Source organism: Dromaius novaehollandiae, chromosome W (genome assembly GCF_036370855.1).
Source record: "Dromaius novaehollandiae isolate bDroNov1 chromosome W, bDroNov1.hap1, whole genome shotgun sequence".
Taxonomy (NCBI): Eukaryota; Metazoa; Chordata; class Aves; order Casuariiformes; family Dromaiidae; genus Dromaius; species Dromaius novaehollandiae.
The window spans coordinates 35,105,567-35,124,273 of NC_088130.1; the positions used below are offsets into that span (position 1 = coordinate 35,105,567).

At 39.0% G+C, this 18,707-nt stretch overlaps 1 long non-coding RNA gene across 1 annotated transcript in view; it reads left to right on the forward strand.

The window, feature by feature from the left end:
• The window catches only part of LOC135324315 (uncharacterized), a 61,405-nt gene that overhangs the window by 32,798 nt on the left and 9,900 nt on the right, over positions 1 to 18,707 (forward strand). Inside the window, exon 4 of the long non-coding RNA XR_010385684.1 lies at positions 11,851 to 15,396. This is a non-coding gene — a long non-coding RNA (uncharacterized LOC135324315). The remainder of the gene's footprint in view (positions 1 to 11,850; positions 15,397 to 18,707) is intronic.

An 18,707-nucleotide genomic window follows, 5' to 3' on the forward strand; every position in this document is an offset into this window, starting at 1 on the left:
TTAACAGACAGAAAAGTGACAGCCCCCATGGAAACCGAGCAGAGAGACAGACACTAAGAGGTAAACAGACAAAAATGTGAGGCAAATAGGGCCTCACTCCAGGACTGCATTATCCTAGCTGTGTTTCAGTAACTCTGCTGAACCAAAGCATTGCTGATTCCAGGATTGCAAGTAGTTAAATGAACATAACAGTGGTGAATCAAGCCCACTGCATCCTGGTTTTTTTCTGGGGTTTCATTTGTCTTAAAGGTGTAACTGACACTCCGACTACAGCGTATTTGTCTTCCTAAAGGAAAACACTGGAGGTTGTAAGTAGTGTTTTGAGATAAGAAGAATATTATCACCAAATAAGCTGTATTGCTTCCCTTTTACTGAACTGCAACCCAGGAGAGACTGAAACAATGTACGGAAAAAATAATAAACTAGCAGCAGGAAAGATCTCTGCTGTCATAAAAACAGCCCAAGTAACTGCATGATTATTTCTGAAATATGTACCTCAGGAAAGGTTCAAAACTGCATATGAACAGGTAATGCCTTATAGGGAACACCCTTTCTTCTCTCCAAAACCGTTTAACCATTTTTTTAATTGCTGCTTTAACTCTTTCTTCATTTTAACTGAGGCACAGATGTACTGCAACAGAATCCACTAATTTGGCAAAAAGAGAAAACACAGGGAGCTGGGGTTTATTTTTATTTTTAATGCATCAGACCTTTCCATGGAAACCCCACAAGCAAATTTGAATTGCACTTCTTTCTAAGATGTTTTATAAACAATACTTTTTAAAATATGTAGAAAGCGAGTTATTATGAAGCCCTCATACTCTAGGGAGAATAGAAAGCCAACAGACAAACTGCAGCATGCCTTGCAACTGCTTTGGCCTGTAGTTTGCAAAGTGTTAGAGTACAGATTCACAGCTGCAGATCAGTGGGCTCCCTGCAAAAGGAGATAAGCCAAGGAAGAAGTCATTCCGAAGCCCATCTTATACCAGTTTCACTCTCAGACAATTTTAAGGTTATTCCATTAGAATCTTCACATGAGACAAACAACTAAAAGCAAAACCGTAGCGCACAGAGGACTTCTAAATCACTCAGGAATCGAGAAGGATTTTTGAGAAGTGCTTTAAGACAAACTGCAGGACTAACCGTAAAGTCATAAAGTAAAAATGGGAATCAAAAAAATGCAGGGACTGACTCACAATCTACTTAAGCAAATACAGCTGCTGTAAAAATAAGCAGCAGAAGCCATGCCCACATGCTCATTTCCAGCTTCATTTTGGTCCTGGCTCCCTCAGCACGATCCGTGCTTGTTCCTCCTGACTCCTCAGCACGACTCACCTCCCAGTGCTGCCTTTCATACCAAAGGAGAGAAAGAAAATTGGGAGCTCAGGAAGTGCAGAGGTCTTTCCTATTATGTTGGAACATTTCCCTTCCTTTTCTGACACCCTATCAACATAGCCTGTTTCCAGGGTATTGAAATTAACCCTGGAATTTAGATTTGAGGGCTTTTTTCCTATTGCAGTATCAGCAGTGTTCTAATGTCCACATGGAGTTCCTGTTATATCAACATCATTTCTAGGCAGCTCGCTAAAAAGCTGTAGAATGCTGCTTATGAAATATGTTTATTGTTAGCTCTTGAAACACGTCTTCATATGGGTTAGTGCAGCACTAGCCACAGAGAAGTTCTGATTTGGATTTGTGTCGCTGAGCGCTGCTGTAATATAAGCACACCTAATCCTTTTTGGGCAAAGGATCTCTTGCAGTAGAAAAGAAAGTTTTACAGTTATGAATATAAAGTATACACACTTCACGTCTTTTTATCTGTGAATGAGACCTCCTGGAAGAGGTTCAGTAATTTTTTGAACAAAGTTTAACTTACTGCAGCTGTATATTTTCCTTCAGATCCTTGTATCTTGCTTCATCTGTGAGCTAACTAACAGACGATGAAATCCCACTTGCAGATCTGCTGTAGGCATGTGTGGCACTAATAGCTTGCAGGCGTTTTTTACATAGTAGGAGTTTCAGCTGCACTGAAGTCATGCTTCATCCAATTTAATGTTCAAAACAAACAAATTTGACACATACAGCTGTGCAAGTTTAGCCAAAAAAAAAAAAAAAAAAAAAAAAAAAGAAACATTTGAAATACTGTAACTGGTAAATGCAGTGGAAAGTTTAAAAGGCTTTTTAGAGGAAAGTTTAATCTTAGTAAGTCTCTGACATTAACATTAAATGCTAACTAGCATCACAGTCTTCCCTTGCATGGTCTGTGGCCAGCTGTGCTTTTGAGAAGGAACAGTTAATACGTTTGTGAGGCCAGAGTGCAATGACTTACAGTGTTGTATTGTGTCAGGGAGTGAGGACTTGAATCTCATGTGTCTTCAGACTGAAATTTATAAGAAAAAAATAACAGTCTTGAAATTATTTTTTTCAGATGCTTAAGTGGGAAACAAGAACAGAGGCTTCTTTGTGGAGTGGTATCCATTCCTTTGGTAGCCGTTCAGCAACAAGGGCTCGCATTCACACAAACCCTCCGTGTGTGACAAGCACCATCTTGGCCAACAGACCAGAGTCACAGCCAGGGCTGGTCTTGCTGGGGCTCCATCAGCCTCTTATCTTTTGTGAAACAAGTGCAGAGGGCACCCAGAGTATGTGCATGATAATTGCTTATCTTGGGCAGAACAATTACGGCACATAAAGGCTGGGACTTGGTGAGGAATCTGGATAGAAGACTTCTCAGGCAGGAGGTCTTTTGGGGATACATTAAGAATGAAAATGGTATAATGTCAGAACTACTTCTGATACTCTGTAGATGGCTAGAAAGGACTAGTGGTTTATTAAAAGTATTCATTTTTTATATCTTACATTGTTTCATCTAAAAAGACTCAATCGTGCTGATGGACACACTTAGTAGCAGATCAGTGTAGCTGTGTGTTCCCTTCACTGTTTTCCTCACGCTTTTTCTCCCATTTCTTCTTGTTGTACATCATTTTCAGCATACCCCAGTTCTCTGACTGGCTCCTGCCCAGGGGCCAGCCCAGGAACAAACTGTAGGTGCAAGGCCACAGATAGGAAACTGCCAGGAAAACATCTCTTATACTTTTGCAGTAACTGCAACACAGTGGGACTGCGTTCCTGTGCAGGTCTTCTGAATCCACTATAGCAATGACCACTACATTTCTAACTTTTTAAAGTTATGGTTCCGTTTCCCTAAATAACAGAAGCTTTTGCATAGCCAACTTTTTAGTTATTTTCTTAGGAGAATCATTGTTACCAGCTTCTTTTCCGCCTGAGACTGTTTGTTATTGATAGATCAAGTAGGCATAGTGTGTTCTCGGCATCCTTTAGAAGCCTTGTATTTCTTCAGACCTTCAGCTTCCTTTTTCACCTATTTTTAAACTGGCTGGTTTACAGTTAGTGGAAGAACTCAGCAGGAGTTTTAATAAACATTTATCAGGATAAAATATTTTCCCATCTGTCTGCACACTATTGTTGGGCTGTGCATTCCTTTATCCGTAATTGCGACATACTGCAGGAGATCTGGCCCTCTATCATGTTGTACCTTTTGTGGACATTTTGATCAGGACAAAGCAAGAGAAAAGTCCAATACTTAAGCAGCTCCTGCCTCCTTGTTCCCACTCTTCTGCTTCTACTTTACCTGTGTCAGTGCAGCTGTTTGTAGGGTCATGCTATTAACTGAGTGGTGTTAAAAATAACTGGGTTTACCAATTTATTTTTAACCTGGGTCAGTTAGTTGACCTATTTTAACCTGCAGCCCATAAGCAATTGTACCTGCAAAACTGAAAGGCCGACATGGAGCAGGAACAACCGAAAGGCAAAAGAAGGAGGGAAGAGTCTCTTTTTTAATCTGATTTTACTGCCGAAAGAAAAGTTCATCCCCTTACAGCCTGAACACAAAGCAGAGCCATTTTGATGTGGTAGTATTCGCTCTCCCTTTGGTAGGTATAAATGCCATTACAGCTTCTGTATGTGCATTACACTTTTGTATTGCAGTGAATTATCAGATTTGTAATTCCTTATTTTTGAGTAAGGGTGGATCTATGACTGAAGGGGCTCCCAGTGCAATGATCATTGAGATTATGAGCTCACTGAGGGTTATCCTGAGGCAAACTAGGGGTGAATATTCTGGACAAAAGCTGCCCTGTAGTAGTTTCCCCTGCACATGCTCTTGCACAGTAATCCAAGGTAACATACCCCCTAACTAAAAGAGAGTTAAGCTCTCTCTTGTATAATGACAGGTAAGAGTTTGCCATAAGCAATTTTCACAGTGTAGTTGATTTACTATAAATTCACACAGTAACTTATGTAACAATAAGCTATTCATGTGCCATTACCCTCACTGAGCAGCAGGCAGTATAGCCTGAGGGCATCTCTACACATTAAGGTCACTTTAGAATACAGCAGTATGTGAAAATAAGGCAGAATAGCTACATCAGGTTGATGCCACAGGTCCCTCTCATTCCCAGTAAATATGCTACTGATGTTGTTCACTGAAAAATGAATTAAGGTAAGACAGGACATTCTTACTCACATAAAGAATCCCAGAACAGAATTTTTCTGAGCTGCTATGCAAAATTATTTTTTCTGTGAAATAGCCTAAGTTTTAGGAGCTATCATGCCTTCCAAGCTTGTGAGCCTATTGCAATATCACCTTTTAGAAAGAAGATAACAGACAGCCTTCAGCCCTAAAATGAATCAGCCTGCTAGCTGTCTAGGAATATTTGGAGGAAAGGGAAAATGAGAATGGATCTGGCCCCGTAAAGCTGTACTTTCCCCTTTTTTCATATCAGCTGAGTGTAGATAGGCACTGAAAAAGTTAATTCACTACTGAGATTTAAGGCAGACAAACCATAAGCATTTGGATACAACAGTGGTTAGACTTGAAATTCAAGACTGCTTTCTTTTTCTCTGTCAATGACCACAGCTGTCATTTCAGCTTCAGACTGCTAAACAAACACTCTCTCCCTTTTACCTATCAAAAATCAAAAGCTTAACAGCTGTTTAACCTTATCTGCTAATTCCATTGGGAAATACTGCAAAGTTTTGTTCACAGGTATTGTTTACTTTGCTCCCTGACTAGAAACTAGAAAATACATTTTTAATATCTAGACTGTGTGCTCATTAAGAGCAATTAGTCATCAAGAAGTCAGTGTTTAAACACAGGCCTCACAATGACATAATCACAAATAAGAAATCTGCCATTATAGAAAGACAGCATTTTTAGCATAACTTTTCCCAAATAAGAACATCATGTCCTGTGCTACCGTACTTTCAATTTAAAAGGTGATGGGGAATAGAGTTCACTGCAATTATTTCCTGATTATCTTGGGAATGTATTGTTAAACTTCTTAGATTCTTGGGTTAAAGAATGGTTCTGTCTACAATATTCAATAGTGACTGCTCAAAAAGTGGCCCACATTTAGCAAGGACATTTTAATAGATCCAAAGAGCCTGAAAGCAAAAAAAAAAAAAAAAAAAAAAAAAAAAAAAGAAAGAAAGAAAGAAAGAAAAAGAAATAATGTGGGAGCAAATTCTGATGATATTTAACAAGACTCCTGCGGTCAGTTAATCTTCTTTCCCATAGGACTCGCTTTCACCAGAAAAAATACCTCCCTTAGCAGCTATGAATTAATGCATTTTTGATTGTGACCTGTCAGTCAGAGTAGAAATGGGCAAGTTATTTTCATCATTATGTAGTTGATCTTGGCTAAACTCCACTTACAGAAGTTTATTCCCAGCCTGTTAACTAATAAAGGCCATGACTGCTATCAGCAGCTGTGACTTCATCTGGGATTTAACTCCTTCTGAGTCATAACTTTGGGTATTAATTAGCATCAAGTTCAAACAGTAGCACACCTTACAGATTTGTTTCCTGTGCATTTAGGAAACACCTTCTGGTGTTTAAGACATCGCAGCTCACATTCCCTTTTTTTTCCACCCTCACACTAGAATCCTCAAAACGGAATGCTTGTCTCTAGCGCACCCATTTCATATGTGTAGCAAGTTAGCTTAAAAACTTCCTATGGAGGTAGGATTAAGTTAATCCAATGCATGTTGCCCTAGAGCAGTCGAGGGCTCTGATTCATGGTTCCTGTCAGTTTTGGCCATAGCACCCACAGATCCAGAGCCCGGAGCCACTGCAATTCCATGTGGATTCAGGTAGATACTAGTCTATGTAGCACTAAGCTTTGAATGATTGCAGTTCAGGATCAGACCTTCACAGAGCAGGGCAGACAGATGGAGCAGTAATCATTTAAATCACCCCAGTATGAACTGGCAAAGCTCACAAGCGAGGGCCCTCAGCTGCAGGGACATGCATGGGACCAACTCTGTGCTGCCAGCCATGCTGTGGGTGTGGGCCCTTCCAGGAAAGGAGTAGGGCTGAGAGCTGGAAAGTTAGCCGTCTTCAACCCCTGCAGCCACATTCCCTCGAGTTCATCTGGCAATGCCCCCTGCCACGCCACATCACAAGTAAGCAACCGCGCTGTGAGGTAATGGCAAACCACAGGCTGGCTTGTCTCTCCTCTCCTCTCTCTCTCTCAATCTCTCTCTTTTTTTTTTTTTGCTACGTCTGAATTCCTGCAGTGAATATTTACAGCTGTGACCAATGACAGCAATCAACTGATTCTTTGTAAGTCCTCAGGACCGTCCTTTCCTGCCATATCCTCGTGCTTCATCCCATGATCACAAATGATCAGCCTTCAGATAGCTCTATTCTCTGTTCAGCTTCTACCATTTCCAGTCTTCAGTATAGGAGCAAGAAGAATGCCTGTCAGGGAAATCATATATTAGTATGTAGCCACCCGGACAAATGTTGATAACAAACATAGTCAACAAACCATTGGGCCCAAGTAAGCAAAGCTCCCTGAGTTGAGCTGCATGATTAACACTGTTCAGAAGCTGTGCTGATCAGGGGATTGACTGGACATGACTGCAGTGGGCTGAAGCTGAGCTATGAGAACTGCTGAGCCAAGGATATTAGTTATAAGTCTAGCACATGCTCCGTGACCTGTCTGCAATTCTTTACGGGGACCACGAAGCGTGGCTCCTTCTTGTCAGCCAGGACTCACCTGAGGAGCTGGGGTGGGCACAGGCTCTGAGCCGGGCAGCGTGCAAGCACAGCTACCACATCCTAGGTGAATACTCTGCACAGAGCAGATCTCCTACCTCAGAGTTAGGCTGCAATGAAGACACAACATCCCGTATGCAGGCACTGATAGTATGACAGCAAAAAACAAGTACAGCATGCTCAGTATTTTATTGTGGTCTGGCCTCTCTGCAAGTGTTAATGACAATCACTTAAATTAGGATAAAATGTTTCAACTTCTACACTGAAGAAAAATTGTGGCTCACTATTCTGATTAAAATTTAGTCTCTTCCTAATTTAGATAAATTTTACAAGAGTCTCAAAAGTTAGCCGTGATCAACAAAAATACTTTTAATTGCTGAGAGAAGACACATGATCATAAAAATGTCCAAATTAAAACATGTTTTGAAGGGTATTTTAAAATGCATAAATATACTTCAGGATGTCTAGTTAATGTGCAAGCCACTTCCTTGCTTCCTAAAGTTTCTATCTGTGAACCTCTTTATAGCATATAGCCTCCGACTTATCTGCACTGTCTTAGTTTCACAGCTCAGTACTGCTTGTTGAGTGGTAAATCAAACTGCATCATCATGGCCACAATTTCAGTTTATTCCCGCAAAACATTCATTTTATCATAATATGGTCTGATTTATATCATTATCTATTTGTATTCCAGTGTCATGGTATAAAATTCTGAGCTGCTATGGAGAAGAAAAACTTGTGGCATTCTATAAGTTGTTTCTGGAGGACTTAAGATAAATCACTTAACATTTATTGGGCCAGTTTGGGAAATTATCTTGAACCAACTGACCTATAGGCAGCATCAGAAAAAGAAAATCAGAATTAGTATAGTTTAGGGGTGAAACACGTAAAGTAATTAATTCTGTTTTGCCATAAGGCAGATTTTGTTGAGAGAGAAACTGAGTAATTTTAGAGCAATGATTCTCAAGCAGTGACTTGTAGACGAGTAAGTAATGGCCAACAGGGCTCTGACAAATGCATAGAGCTGTTTATATGCACTAATGGGGGTCTGAGTAACAAACTATTGGCTTTAGAAAGAATTATTTACCAAGTGTAATTCTCAGTAAGCAGAGCAATTAATTGCAAAGATTTGTCTTTAGTCACAGCTAAACTTACCTTTTAGTTTCCTCCCATTCTTTACTGATAATACGCAGTCAGCAACTATGCTACGGCTGGGGAACATCTTGGTGTCAGCAAGTTAGATGCAAATTAGAGAAAGAATAGTAAGAACTGAAGGTTGGAATTTTCAAGAAAGCCTCAGAAAGTTTGTGGAACAACTGATATACTTAGCATTTGTACAAATATAACTATCTGAGCTAGCAGAATGATTTTTTAAAATTATAATACTGACATTTGTACAACACCTTGTTTGGCATATACAAATATTAGTATTCAAACTAGTATGTATCTGTACTCAGTGTTGGGGAAAAGGTCCTAGCATAGGACCTTTGGAAAAACAAAGCTTGGAAAAACAATCTGATATTCAGAATCATAGAATAATTTAGGTTGGAAGGGTCCCTTGGAGGTCATCTAGTCCAACCTCCTGCTCCAAAGCATGTCCAACAAAAGCAGGTTGCTCAGGACCTTGTCTAGACTAGGTCAGTTTACCCCTACACTAACAAAAAGAGAAAAAAATAAATGCCAACATAGTCTCCTGAACTTCCAGGAAAGGCCAGTGTGGTACAGTATTCATTCTACAGAGGTCTCTTTTGAACATTGCTTATGCTACCATAGCATGCTTTAAATACGGGGCTCTTCTAGACCTGCAGTTATATATTTAGACCAAATGGCTAAGGTTGCTACTGTTCCTCCCTCTTCCCCATCCCTTTGCTGGATGAGATGGGGACATCTCTTGATTTCATGAATCAGCTCTTGAGCTCCCTCCCCCTCTTCCCTGCTTTTAAGCTCAGCTTGTTAAGATGAAGCAAATCCTATCTGGTTATTGTAATACCTCAAGCTGAAACCTGTCGGAGAGATTGCCCCCAGATGGCTGGGGGCAATAACAGCTGCAGCTGTACTTTTAACGTACAGCTGCATGTCTGTTCATATGCAAAGGCTATAGACCAAAGTGTTCTTTGGGCCCACTTGGACTGGTTGAAGGAGTTACTTCCTCAGCCTGTCCCCAGCTGCTTATCACTCCACCACTGCTGGAGGGTGCTTATCTGTCAGATCCATGAGACTTTGTGCCTGGACTGCACCCTAACTGTCTCAGTAATATCTGCCAGAATCAGAAAGTCCTACTCTTTTAACTCTCTAATCTATCTGTGGGCAAATGAGATGGTTACTGTTTACTTACACTAATATGATTAAAACAATACAGCTTTTTGTGTAGGTAAGGCCTAGAATACTACTATTCCCTTGGTAGTTCAAGCCCAACAGTATGGGTTAAGATGATTCTTGTTTAAAATTCCATCTCAGTTTCTGGACAATCCTGTCATTTCTTATCACTGTTTTAAATAACGTACCTGAACTGTCAAACATATCATTCACACTGTGTAAATTTAACATGTACACTGGACTTGTAACCTCCTGTCAAAATGACAAAAGCTGTTGTGATAGGAAGTGGCAAAGTTTTTCAGTAATATTGCTAATGATCGTCATGTGTTATGGTTTTTCATGCATGGAAATAAAGCTACTGGTTTCTTCAGTTTGTGGCTGAAGTATCACAGCATCTATTTAGTTCAACCTTTGTATGTCGGTGGTACTTTTGTCCTCAGTGCTGTTGGAGCGAAAGAAATTAAAATCTGGTCCTGAAGGCTGAAACACTTCTTTAAAATTTTGTTCCATGACATTTTTGCAAGATCATGCCAGTTCAAGATAACGGAAACTGATATGCAACAACTGGTTGCTCCACTCTTTCATGAAAGCAACAATTCTTTTGACTTAGAAATATTATCTTAAAACATATATGATCTCATCAAAGAGACATCATTTTCTTGACATCAGCCAACGTATGTTTCAGAGCTTTTACAAAATATAGTTACCAAAAACAAAAGAAAAATTAGCTTATGTATGAGAATAGAGCATGGGATGTCCTTTTATTCATTTTAATGGAACACCCATTGCTTGAATTGATGACACTGAACTGCACTCCTGTATTTATAGCAGCTGCTTTAGACAACAAGTTCTTGAGCAATAAGAATAGAATATGTTGCGTGAACAGCTAAGCCCCAATTTATTTTTTCTTTAACATCTGAGATCAATAGAAAAGCCTTTTCTGGATGTTTACAGTTCAAGCCGACCCAAAAGAAGACATAAATAAGTTTTTACTTTCTTATGATTTCCAGCTTAAATTTATCACAGCCAATTTAAATCCATTTGTTCTTTTGCCAACAGTGCCCCTTAGTTTAAAATAGCTCTTTTTGCCTCCTGGACACTGACTCTGATCAACTTAGAGGGCGCAGTCCCCTCACACTGCATTGTGCTAAGCTAAGTAAAGCAAGTGATGATTTCTTTCATGTAGTTACCATTCCACTTCATAGCAATAACTGTCATTCCATCCTGAACCTTTCCATGCATCTATTCTGATCTGACTTTTTTTTTTCTCTTATCACAGGTAATCAGATTTATACATAACATTCTGCATTAAGTCCCATTTCTATTGCTCAAGTCTTCAAATGCATCCATTTCATTGTGTATGGTATTCATAGTGATGCTCTCCAAAATGACAGCAGCTTCCAATTTTGCATCATCATCAAATTTCATTATTTCACTCTTCCTTTTTTTGTGCCAAGATCATTAATGAAAGTATTAAATAGCACTGCTTCCAAAACCAATCTCTGCGCAACTTTGCTGGTGACAAAGCTTCAACTCAATAGTTCTTTCAGCACAAACCATGGTCATCCCTGTAGCCTGTTCCTTTCCCATTTTACAAGTTTTTACACTAATGTTTATATTCACCAGTTTAATACGTAATGATTTGTATTAGGGGTGATTTTCAATGCATTATGATAAACAGTATTTTATTTAAGTCCAAAGAGATTAGATCTACTACACATCTTTTACCTAAAACATTAACATTCTTATCAGAGAAGGATGGCAAGTAAGTCTGGCCCATTCTATGTCAGATAAAAAATATGCTGCTTATATAATTTTTCATTTATGTCCATACCTTATTATTCTTTCTTTCAATTTTGTTCTAGGGTCCAGTATACTATTGGGATTGTATGAATGTAGTTGCTCGGATAACTAGACAGATACACTGTTTTCCAATCACAAAGCACCACTATCTATTTGATATCCATCTTAACAGTGTTGGCTACCAGTCCTCCAGTTTCATGTGCTAATTCTTCCACTGTTCTGGAATGCAGAGTGGCTTGACTTGTGATTTGAATATATTGTAATCTTTGAGTTTCCTTTCCAGCTTTGATATGGAGATTTTAAAGCACTTTCTGGATATATATAAGGTCATAAGCCTGCTCATTCTCCAATTATATACATTTTCATGCAAAATAGACAAGGCTTGAGTCTCCAACTTAAGAATTTAAGCAAAGAAAGAGCTAAATTCACAGATATTTTCATGTCTTCTTAGCAAAACATAGAAGTATGTTTTTAACCCTTTTTTCATTTTTCTTTTTTCTCTTTTCCTTCTCTTTCTCCCTTCCCTTCCCTTCCCTTCCCTTCCCTTCCCTTCCCTTCCCTTCCCTTCCCTTCCCTTCCCTTCCCTTCCCTTCCCTTCCCTTCCCGCCCCTGCCCCTGCCCCTGCCCCTGCCCCTTGATCTACATAGTTAGTGGAAACTGAATAGATTGGGTGGAATCTGACCCTGCGGAAGTCAAGGAGCATTTTCTTATTGATATCAGTGGTCATCACCATAGACATCATCACTGCATCACCATATCACTTGTGTTTTCCTGCGGCAGTACAAACTTCCTTCATCCTTGTCCTCATCCCACTTTTTTTCTGCAACAAAACATTGTTACATTGTTTACCTGTGAAGAATTCCTTGGATACATAAAAGCATAGATGAATATTGTAAATCTAGAAGCAAGTCTCATATCTGACTATTCCCAAATTTAGAATCACCTCAGGTTCAGACAGCATTCTTCGAGGCTCTTCAAATTACCAAAAAGAGCTGAACAACTTTTCAAGAAATTGTTTTTTGAGTGTAGGGTAAGATTATGATTATATGCACTATAAAAAGTATATCATAAAGGAATGCTGTTATTTAACACAGAGGTCAGTGTTCATCATGCAAACCAACACACAGGAAAAATAAACAAAATCAGTTAACAGAACAGGCACTACTACAGTTCAGATACTGGCCTTAGGATATGTTTATGCAAATCCAGTTTCTTCAGCAGTATTTGTTTGAATGGATCTGAGGCAAAAATGATTTGGAAAATAGGATGCTTTTCACTGAAAACTTTTCATTTGTGGTGAAAAACAAAATATTTCAATTTAAAGCAAAAGAGTTGATTTTGAACTGTTGCCGTCATGAGTCACCAGAAGTAGTCTCATGTGTCTTGACTGTGTTCTCTCAGGGCCAAACTCCTTAACGGCTCTACCTCACCCATAATGTGCTGTGACCTCAGTGCAAGAAATTTGGAAATCTTTGGTTTGATACTTCAGGGCAACTGGCTCCACTGAAAAATAGAGACATGACGTATCTAACAGCATATGCCAAATCAAAATATTTTGAGTGCTGTGTATTCAGTTCTTTGTTGAAAAATCAATATTTCTTCTAGAGAACACTGTTTTGATGGAAAACTTTCAATTAGACCTCTTCTGAGGATAAAATTTCTCTTAAGACATCTAATTCTAGAATCCAGCTAAATAACTAAAGCTTTAGCTGAAGAAAATACTTTGCATCACTGAAAAACCCTCCAGGCAAGTATTAGATTAGCCCTAACAGATTGTGAGAAGCTTTCCTGCCTCCTTCAGAACAATGAAATGCAAAACTTTTGAAGACAGTAAGCCAGAGGCAGACAGAAGAACCCTGAGCCTAACCTAGTAGATATTATGTAAACAAATGTCAAGGAAAAATATGTCATCTAAGCAGGAATAATGTTGGCGAAGGATAGCCTCCCAAGTACTAGAAACGGGTGGCTTCAGAGTATTTTCAGCTTTTATTGTTACAGTTTCTCTCCTCTAGCGCATGTTCAAGGTCCTTGAGGATCCTTCCCTTTCCACATGAGCAGAAACATTATTTGAAGATAGTTTTATCTTTTATTCAGGCTTTTCTAGTAGTCCACTTGCAAGGGACTAAAATCAGTTGAGATTAGAAGATACACAAGGAACCAGATTCTCACTAACCTCTTATATCCTTCCATCACCCTTTACTCCAAGAAGATGGTAGACAGGTCAAAATATCAGTTTCAAAGGCTTTTGCCAATGTTACACTTCAAAATAATTCACTTCAGGTTCTAAAACTGCACAGCGATATGCAAACCAATTTCCCAATCCCTTATCAAGTCAGCTAGGCCTTGCATGAAAATACTAAGAAATTAAAGGAGGGAAAAAAGAGCAGGAATATATTCAGGTGGCTGGAAAAAACATCAGAGCATCCTAGTGCACAGAACTTTGGTTTATCTGAACCTGAAAAATTTGCAACATATGACAGAGTAATTAATTAAACAGTGTGTTAAAGCTCAATTTAACTCTCCACTGCGAAGGAGCCAGCTGGGATGGAAAAAATAACCTTAAAAAGATTATCAGGTTTTTCATCATGTTTAGAAACTCTGCTAACCTACTATGTAACTGCCAGTCATTTCAGAAACAACCAGAAAGGGTTCAACCTGCAGAACATCCCCAGAGATGGTTAATAAAAGAATGTGTGTCCAGTTTTATTTGAAAAAAAGAAAGAAAAGGAAAAAGACTCCAATTTTTGTTCATCCTGGCACTTGGAAGACTGCTGGAAATGACAAGACTGAAAGTTGATTAGTTCAGAAGATAAAGAATTTCAGTTACTGTTTTAATCTCATCCTTTCTTTCTGGCACTTACTAAACTCCAGTGTCTAACGAATTCTCTGGAAAAAGAGTGATATAGAACAACAAAGAGAAAAGAACAAAGAATTATTTTTATTTGAAGATGTCACCCTCTCTTCAGTTATGGTATAAAAGCCCAATGTGCAGCTCTCAGACATACCTTTTCACCCAACAGAGTTCTTCAGCAATATCAGGCAGGACTAAAACTGGTATTCTTGATACATTTGAGATGAAAAGTAAGCTTAAAAGAAGTATTTCAAAATTTTTTGTAATACTAAAAAGGGGAGCATAAAGCCCAATATTTTTAACCCTTACCCATAAGCAGCCTTAGGAGGATAAAATTTTAATTCTTACAGCAGTAAATGTGTGTAAGAGAGCATTTTGGAGGACTAACATTTCAAATCTGAGATGTCCTGGCGAGAAAGCTGCACAGTTTTATGTGCTGACACAGGCAACAGAAAACATTACACAAAACTCATCTCAGGTTTCCCAGAGGAAAATGAGGCCAGAGGGGAGAGAACCTGACAGATGCTTCTCTTTGGCCAAACTAAAGGGCTTCTTCCTTGGTGACTGGACTGCCAGTCCCGCTTCTGAGCACACCGGGTCTGCCCTAGATGATGGAGCACTAAACATGCTACAGAAGAGAAACAGAGGAAACAGGTTGCCCACACTCCCTTCGATAAATTGCAGCAGCCGAGCCCTATGCCAGACTCTAAAAGCCTCTGTTAGGACAATGCTGGTGACCCTCCTGGAGTTACAGTTTTCAGAGTTAAGATGATGAAGCTGTTTGTTCTGCTTTCCGCTTTATCGCTTACGTATACTCTGGAGCCAAGGACTTCTCAATGTACTTTTAAGTAAAGCCATTCTTTTGGTATACTTGCACAGCCATGCAGATATCAATTTGATGTTCTTAGGGTTGCTACACGTCTTAGGATTTCCTGTATTGCATTTTCAAATCCTACGTCTCTCATTTAATGTACACAGGATTTTAGTGTGACTGTTTTCTCGTAGCTCAACTGCTGTCGTCTCCTCTGCCATGATCCTCACAGTTTTCTCTGGTTATTTGAAACTGCAGCTTCAGTGACTGAAGGGTCAGAAGAGGCTGCAAGGAGCAGGGGAATGAAGAGGTGCTCACGGTGTCCCCACAAAGAGCCCCACTGTCACTGCCTACTTAGTCTGCAATGCAGGAAGAAGCAGAGCCAGAAGTTACAGGAAGGCTTCATCTACTTGTACCTTCTCCATCCAAGGATGATACTATATTGGTGTAAGAGCGTTGAGTTTTTGGCTTAACCTAAAGCCTTCTTCAGCTGGCACAGGCAATCTTACTTCCATAGAAGACTACACCAGTGTAAGTACACAAGTTGGAGTATGTATCTTGGCAATACAGGAAAACTTCTTTTCCATGCATCGATTTATGCTCCATTCACATTTTCAAGCTTTTCTTCATGATGACAACATATACTTTTATTATTTATTTTTAATGAGAATGTAATCTCATAGTATGACCACAAGGGTCTGGGGCCACAGCGGTTACTTCTAATGTCTGTCTTTCTCCCGCTCTGGTCACACATTAAAAAAATAAGCTAATCTTTCAGAAAATTCAGCACAAATATTTGTGTTTGGGTTCTACTAAGAAGGAACAAGCACACAAAAAATTAAAGAACATTTTAAGTTAAAGTCTTCTAGATTAATTCATACAGCTGTCTTACTTTGTCCTATTTTCCCCTTCAGCTAAAGTGACAGAATATTCTGTGCAAATGGTTTTCTGCTTGAGAGCTTTGAATCATGAGAGTGGACAGATTCCCCTGGGTTAGCTTTTAGGTTTCACATTTCTGTGTTCTTCCACATCTTCCTGACATCTCCATGTTTCCACTCCTGCAGTAAGGATGACCCACCTGCAGCTACTGAAACAATGCAAATTACAGCCCAAGGAAAATCAAAATCAATTAATACATTAGTATGAAAACTACAGCAGTTCAGCTGCTGCTTCATGAGTAGCTAAGCTAATCCTCCAGCAACTGAGAGCAGGAACCACTTAAATTATCTTGAAGTAAGGTACCCCCACTCCTGAATCAGAGTTCTAAGATTCTTGGGGAAAAAATGATTGGAAAAAGTATTTGTAATTTATGTCATAAAGCACAAAGAAAAAGAATCTTTATTTGGTTTCTTGTCTGAATATATAGAATTAAAACGTAGAAGGACCACCACACAATGATAAATGTAACCTGCCACATGACAAATGACCACATGATTATGAAGCAATAGCTAGATGAATCAAATCTGAATCGAAAGAATAACCTTTCAGTTAGCCAAATAAGAATGTGCTAAGTCAAATACTATGCACTGCAATGTTTTCCAGTTTAATTCTAGTGTAGAAACTGCCAAAAATCCTTCACTTAATATGCCACGTAACGCACAGGTAATCCACTAACATTTCAACTCCATCAGCATTATCCTTCTACCATGACTCAGAGTGCCACAGGCAGGTAAGCAGACTGTCAGATGCATGGAAAGATACTAATCTGTTGATCCTGTTTGCTGTAAATTCTCAGGTAGTATTTAACAGTGACCAAATGACATCTCTCCGTTATATTTTTTCAGCTAGCAAACCAGCACAGTGAGCACCAGCTTGCTAGCTCAGAACAAGTCCTACATTCCACTTTACACTATGAACAGGAAGCCTGATTTCAGTCTTTAAGGTTTGGTGTCCTGTTAGATGATATAATAGAGCCTAACAGTAGAATTTGTCTGAAAAAAACAAAATTTGCATTGAATAGTTTATTTTGTGGTTGGACAGCGGATGTAAATTCTTCTAGCAACCTTTCCCAGTTTAAGCAATAGAGTTAAATAATAAAACTTGGCATAAGTGAATAAGAACAGAAGGTTAGTTCATTTGCATAGACAATGAATCACAGCAATATTTTTTTTTTTTTGGATTGCTTGTTTTTTCTCTTCTCAAATATGCATCATTATAGCCAATTTGTATTCCCGTTCTGTCTTCTCACCAGAGCTGCTTGTCCATTCTCACAAACATGACTATGGAAGGATGGGGTGAGATGCATTGTCCCACCACAGAACAGAAAGCCTTACAACTACTGAAAGCATTTTAAAGGTGTATAAAGAAAGAGAGTTTGGGTCTGTTTCCCTGCTGTAGCTGAAGTCTGTGCAAGGGACAGCAAGGGCAATAGGAACATCAGTCACAGCTCTTTGTGAATCTTTGTTTTGCTCTGCCCATTTTCAGTCTCAGTTAGAAGGGGCCACGTGCCAGTTTGGGAGAGCTGGATTGCAGTGGCCACGTCCTGTTTCCACCACCAAAGAGAACTTTGAGAGAAGCTCTCCTGACTGTACATCTGCTTCCCTGTGCTGGAGAAATCTAGCTTACAGAAGTGCCATAAATGGTCTACTCACAAATTAGTACTGAGGTATTTAAAGGTCCTGGCAAAAATTAACACCAATATAAAAATTATCTCAGTGAACCCATCACCATTTTTCTTGCTGAAAGGAATAAAAATAGAAATAATTTTGCTTAAGTTTATATTTAGAGATGATTTCTTCCAGTGTGCTATCTGGTTGTTCATCAGCCTACAATACAGCTGCTATTTATCTCTTGTGCATATTGTGAAGCAAACTGAATGAGGATTTCTGAAGCATTTGTTGTAACAGCAGCAACATATACTGCAGTCCAATACTTCATGAGCAGCTGGAATAAATTACTATACGCAGTATGTTTTAAAAAGATGATGTGTAAAATGGTTTAAAGTAACATGAACCTTTAAAAAGCCAATCAAAACATTAACATAGCTAGGAGGCTATCTGAATTAATATTTTATACTCTTTCCAAATGAAATGTAAATCACACTCATGATGAGGAATCAAACTAGTACAATGGAAATATTTGCAAAAGCCTTAACATAACATTAAAAGCTAGCCCAGAAGTCAGGCTCTTTCTTTCTTTCTTTCTTTCTTTCCTTCTTTCTTGCTTTCTAATAAGAGGCTGAAATTCCATCTTTAGCCCTGTGTGTCTAATTATTGCAGCACGAAGTATGTGGTATGTGAGATCGCCCACTGCTTGGAGACTACCGAAATCTCTAGGCAAAACAAAATGAGTTAATCTTAACTCTCTGTTTCCTGGCTTTTGTTGATTTAGATTAAGCCACTAAAGTTACTTCAGCAAGCTTTCTACGTACATCTTCCTTCTCTTTTTTGATTTTTAAAGCCCATTCTAAAGCAACATTGCTGATAAATAAGCTCTCCTGTGCTTGATTTAGCTCTGAAATACACTTTTTTTGCCTTAAATTTTCTATACCCACGATACTTCCAAAAAATCTTTATTGTTTCTCCATACTATCTGCTCTTCTAAATGCTAAATCTACTTTTGATTTGCTTGTTAGTTTTTCATGTACTTTTGTACAGGCAGACCCCACTCCCTCTCACTCTTACTCATATACTCACACCTCACATGATTAAGGATTGCAGGCTCAAAATAGATACAGTCCATATATACAGTCTACAAACCCACCTGTAACTTAGTCAAATGTAATGAGTCTAAGACATGCAGACATTTGCCTTGGCACTTCCAAGGTGAGGAGAGGGAAGAGTAGAGAAAAAGTCCTGGGATTTTTACTAAAAGTTTTAAGTACATGCTCAAACACAGCACAG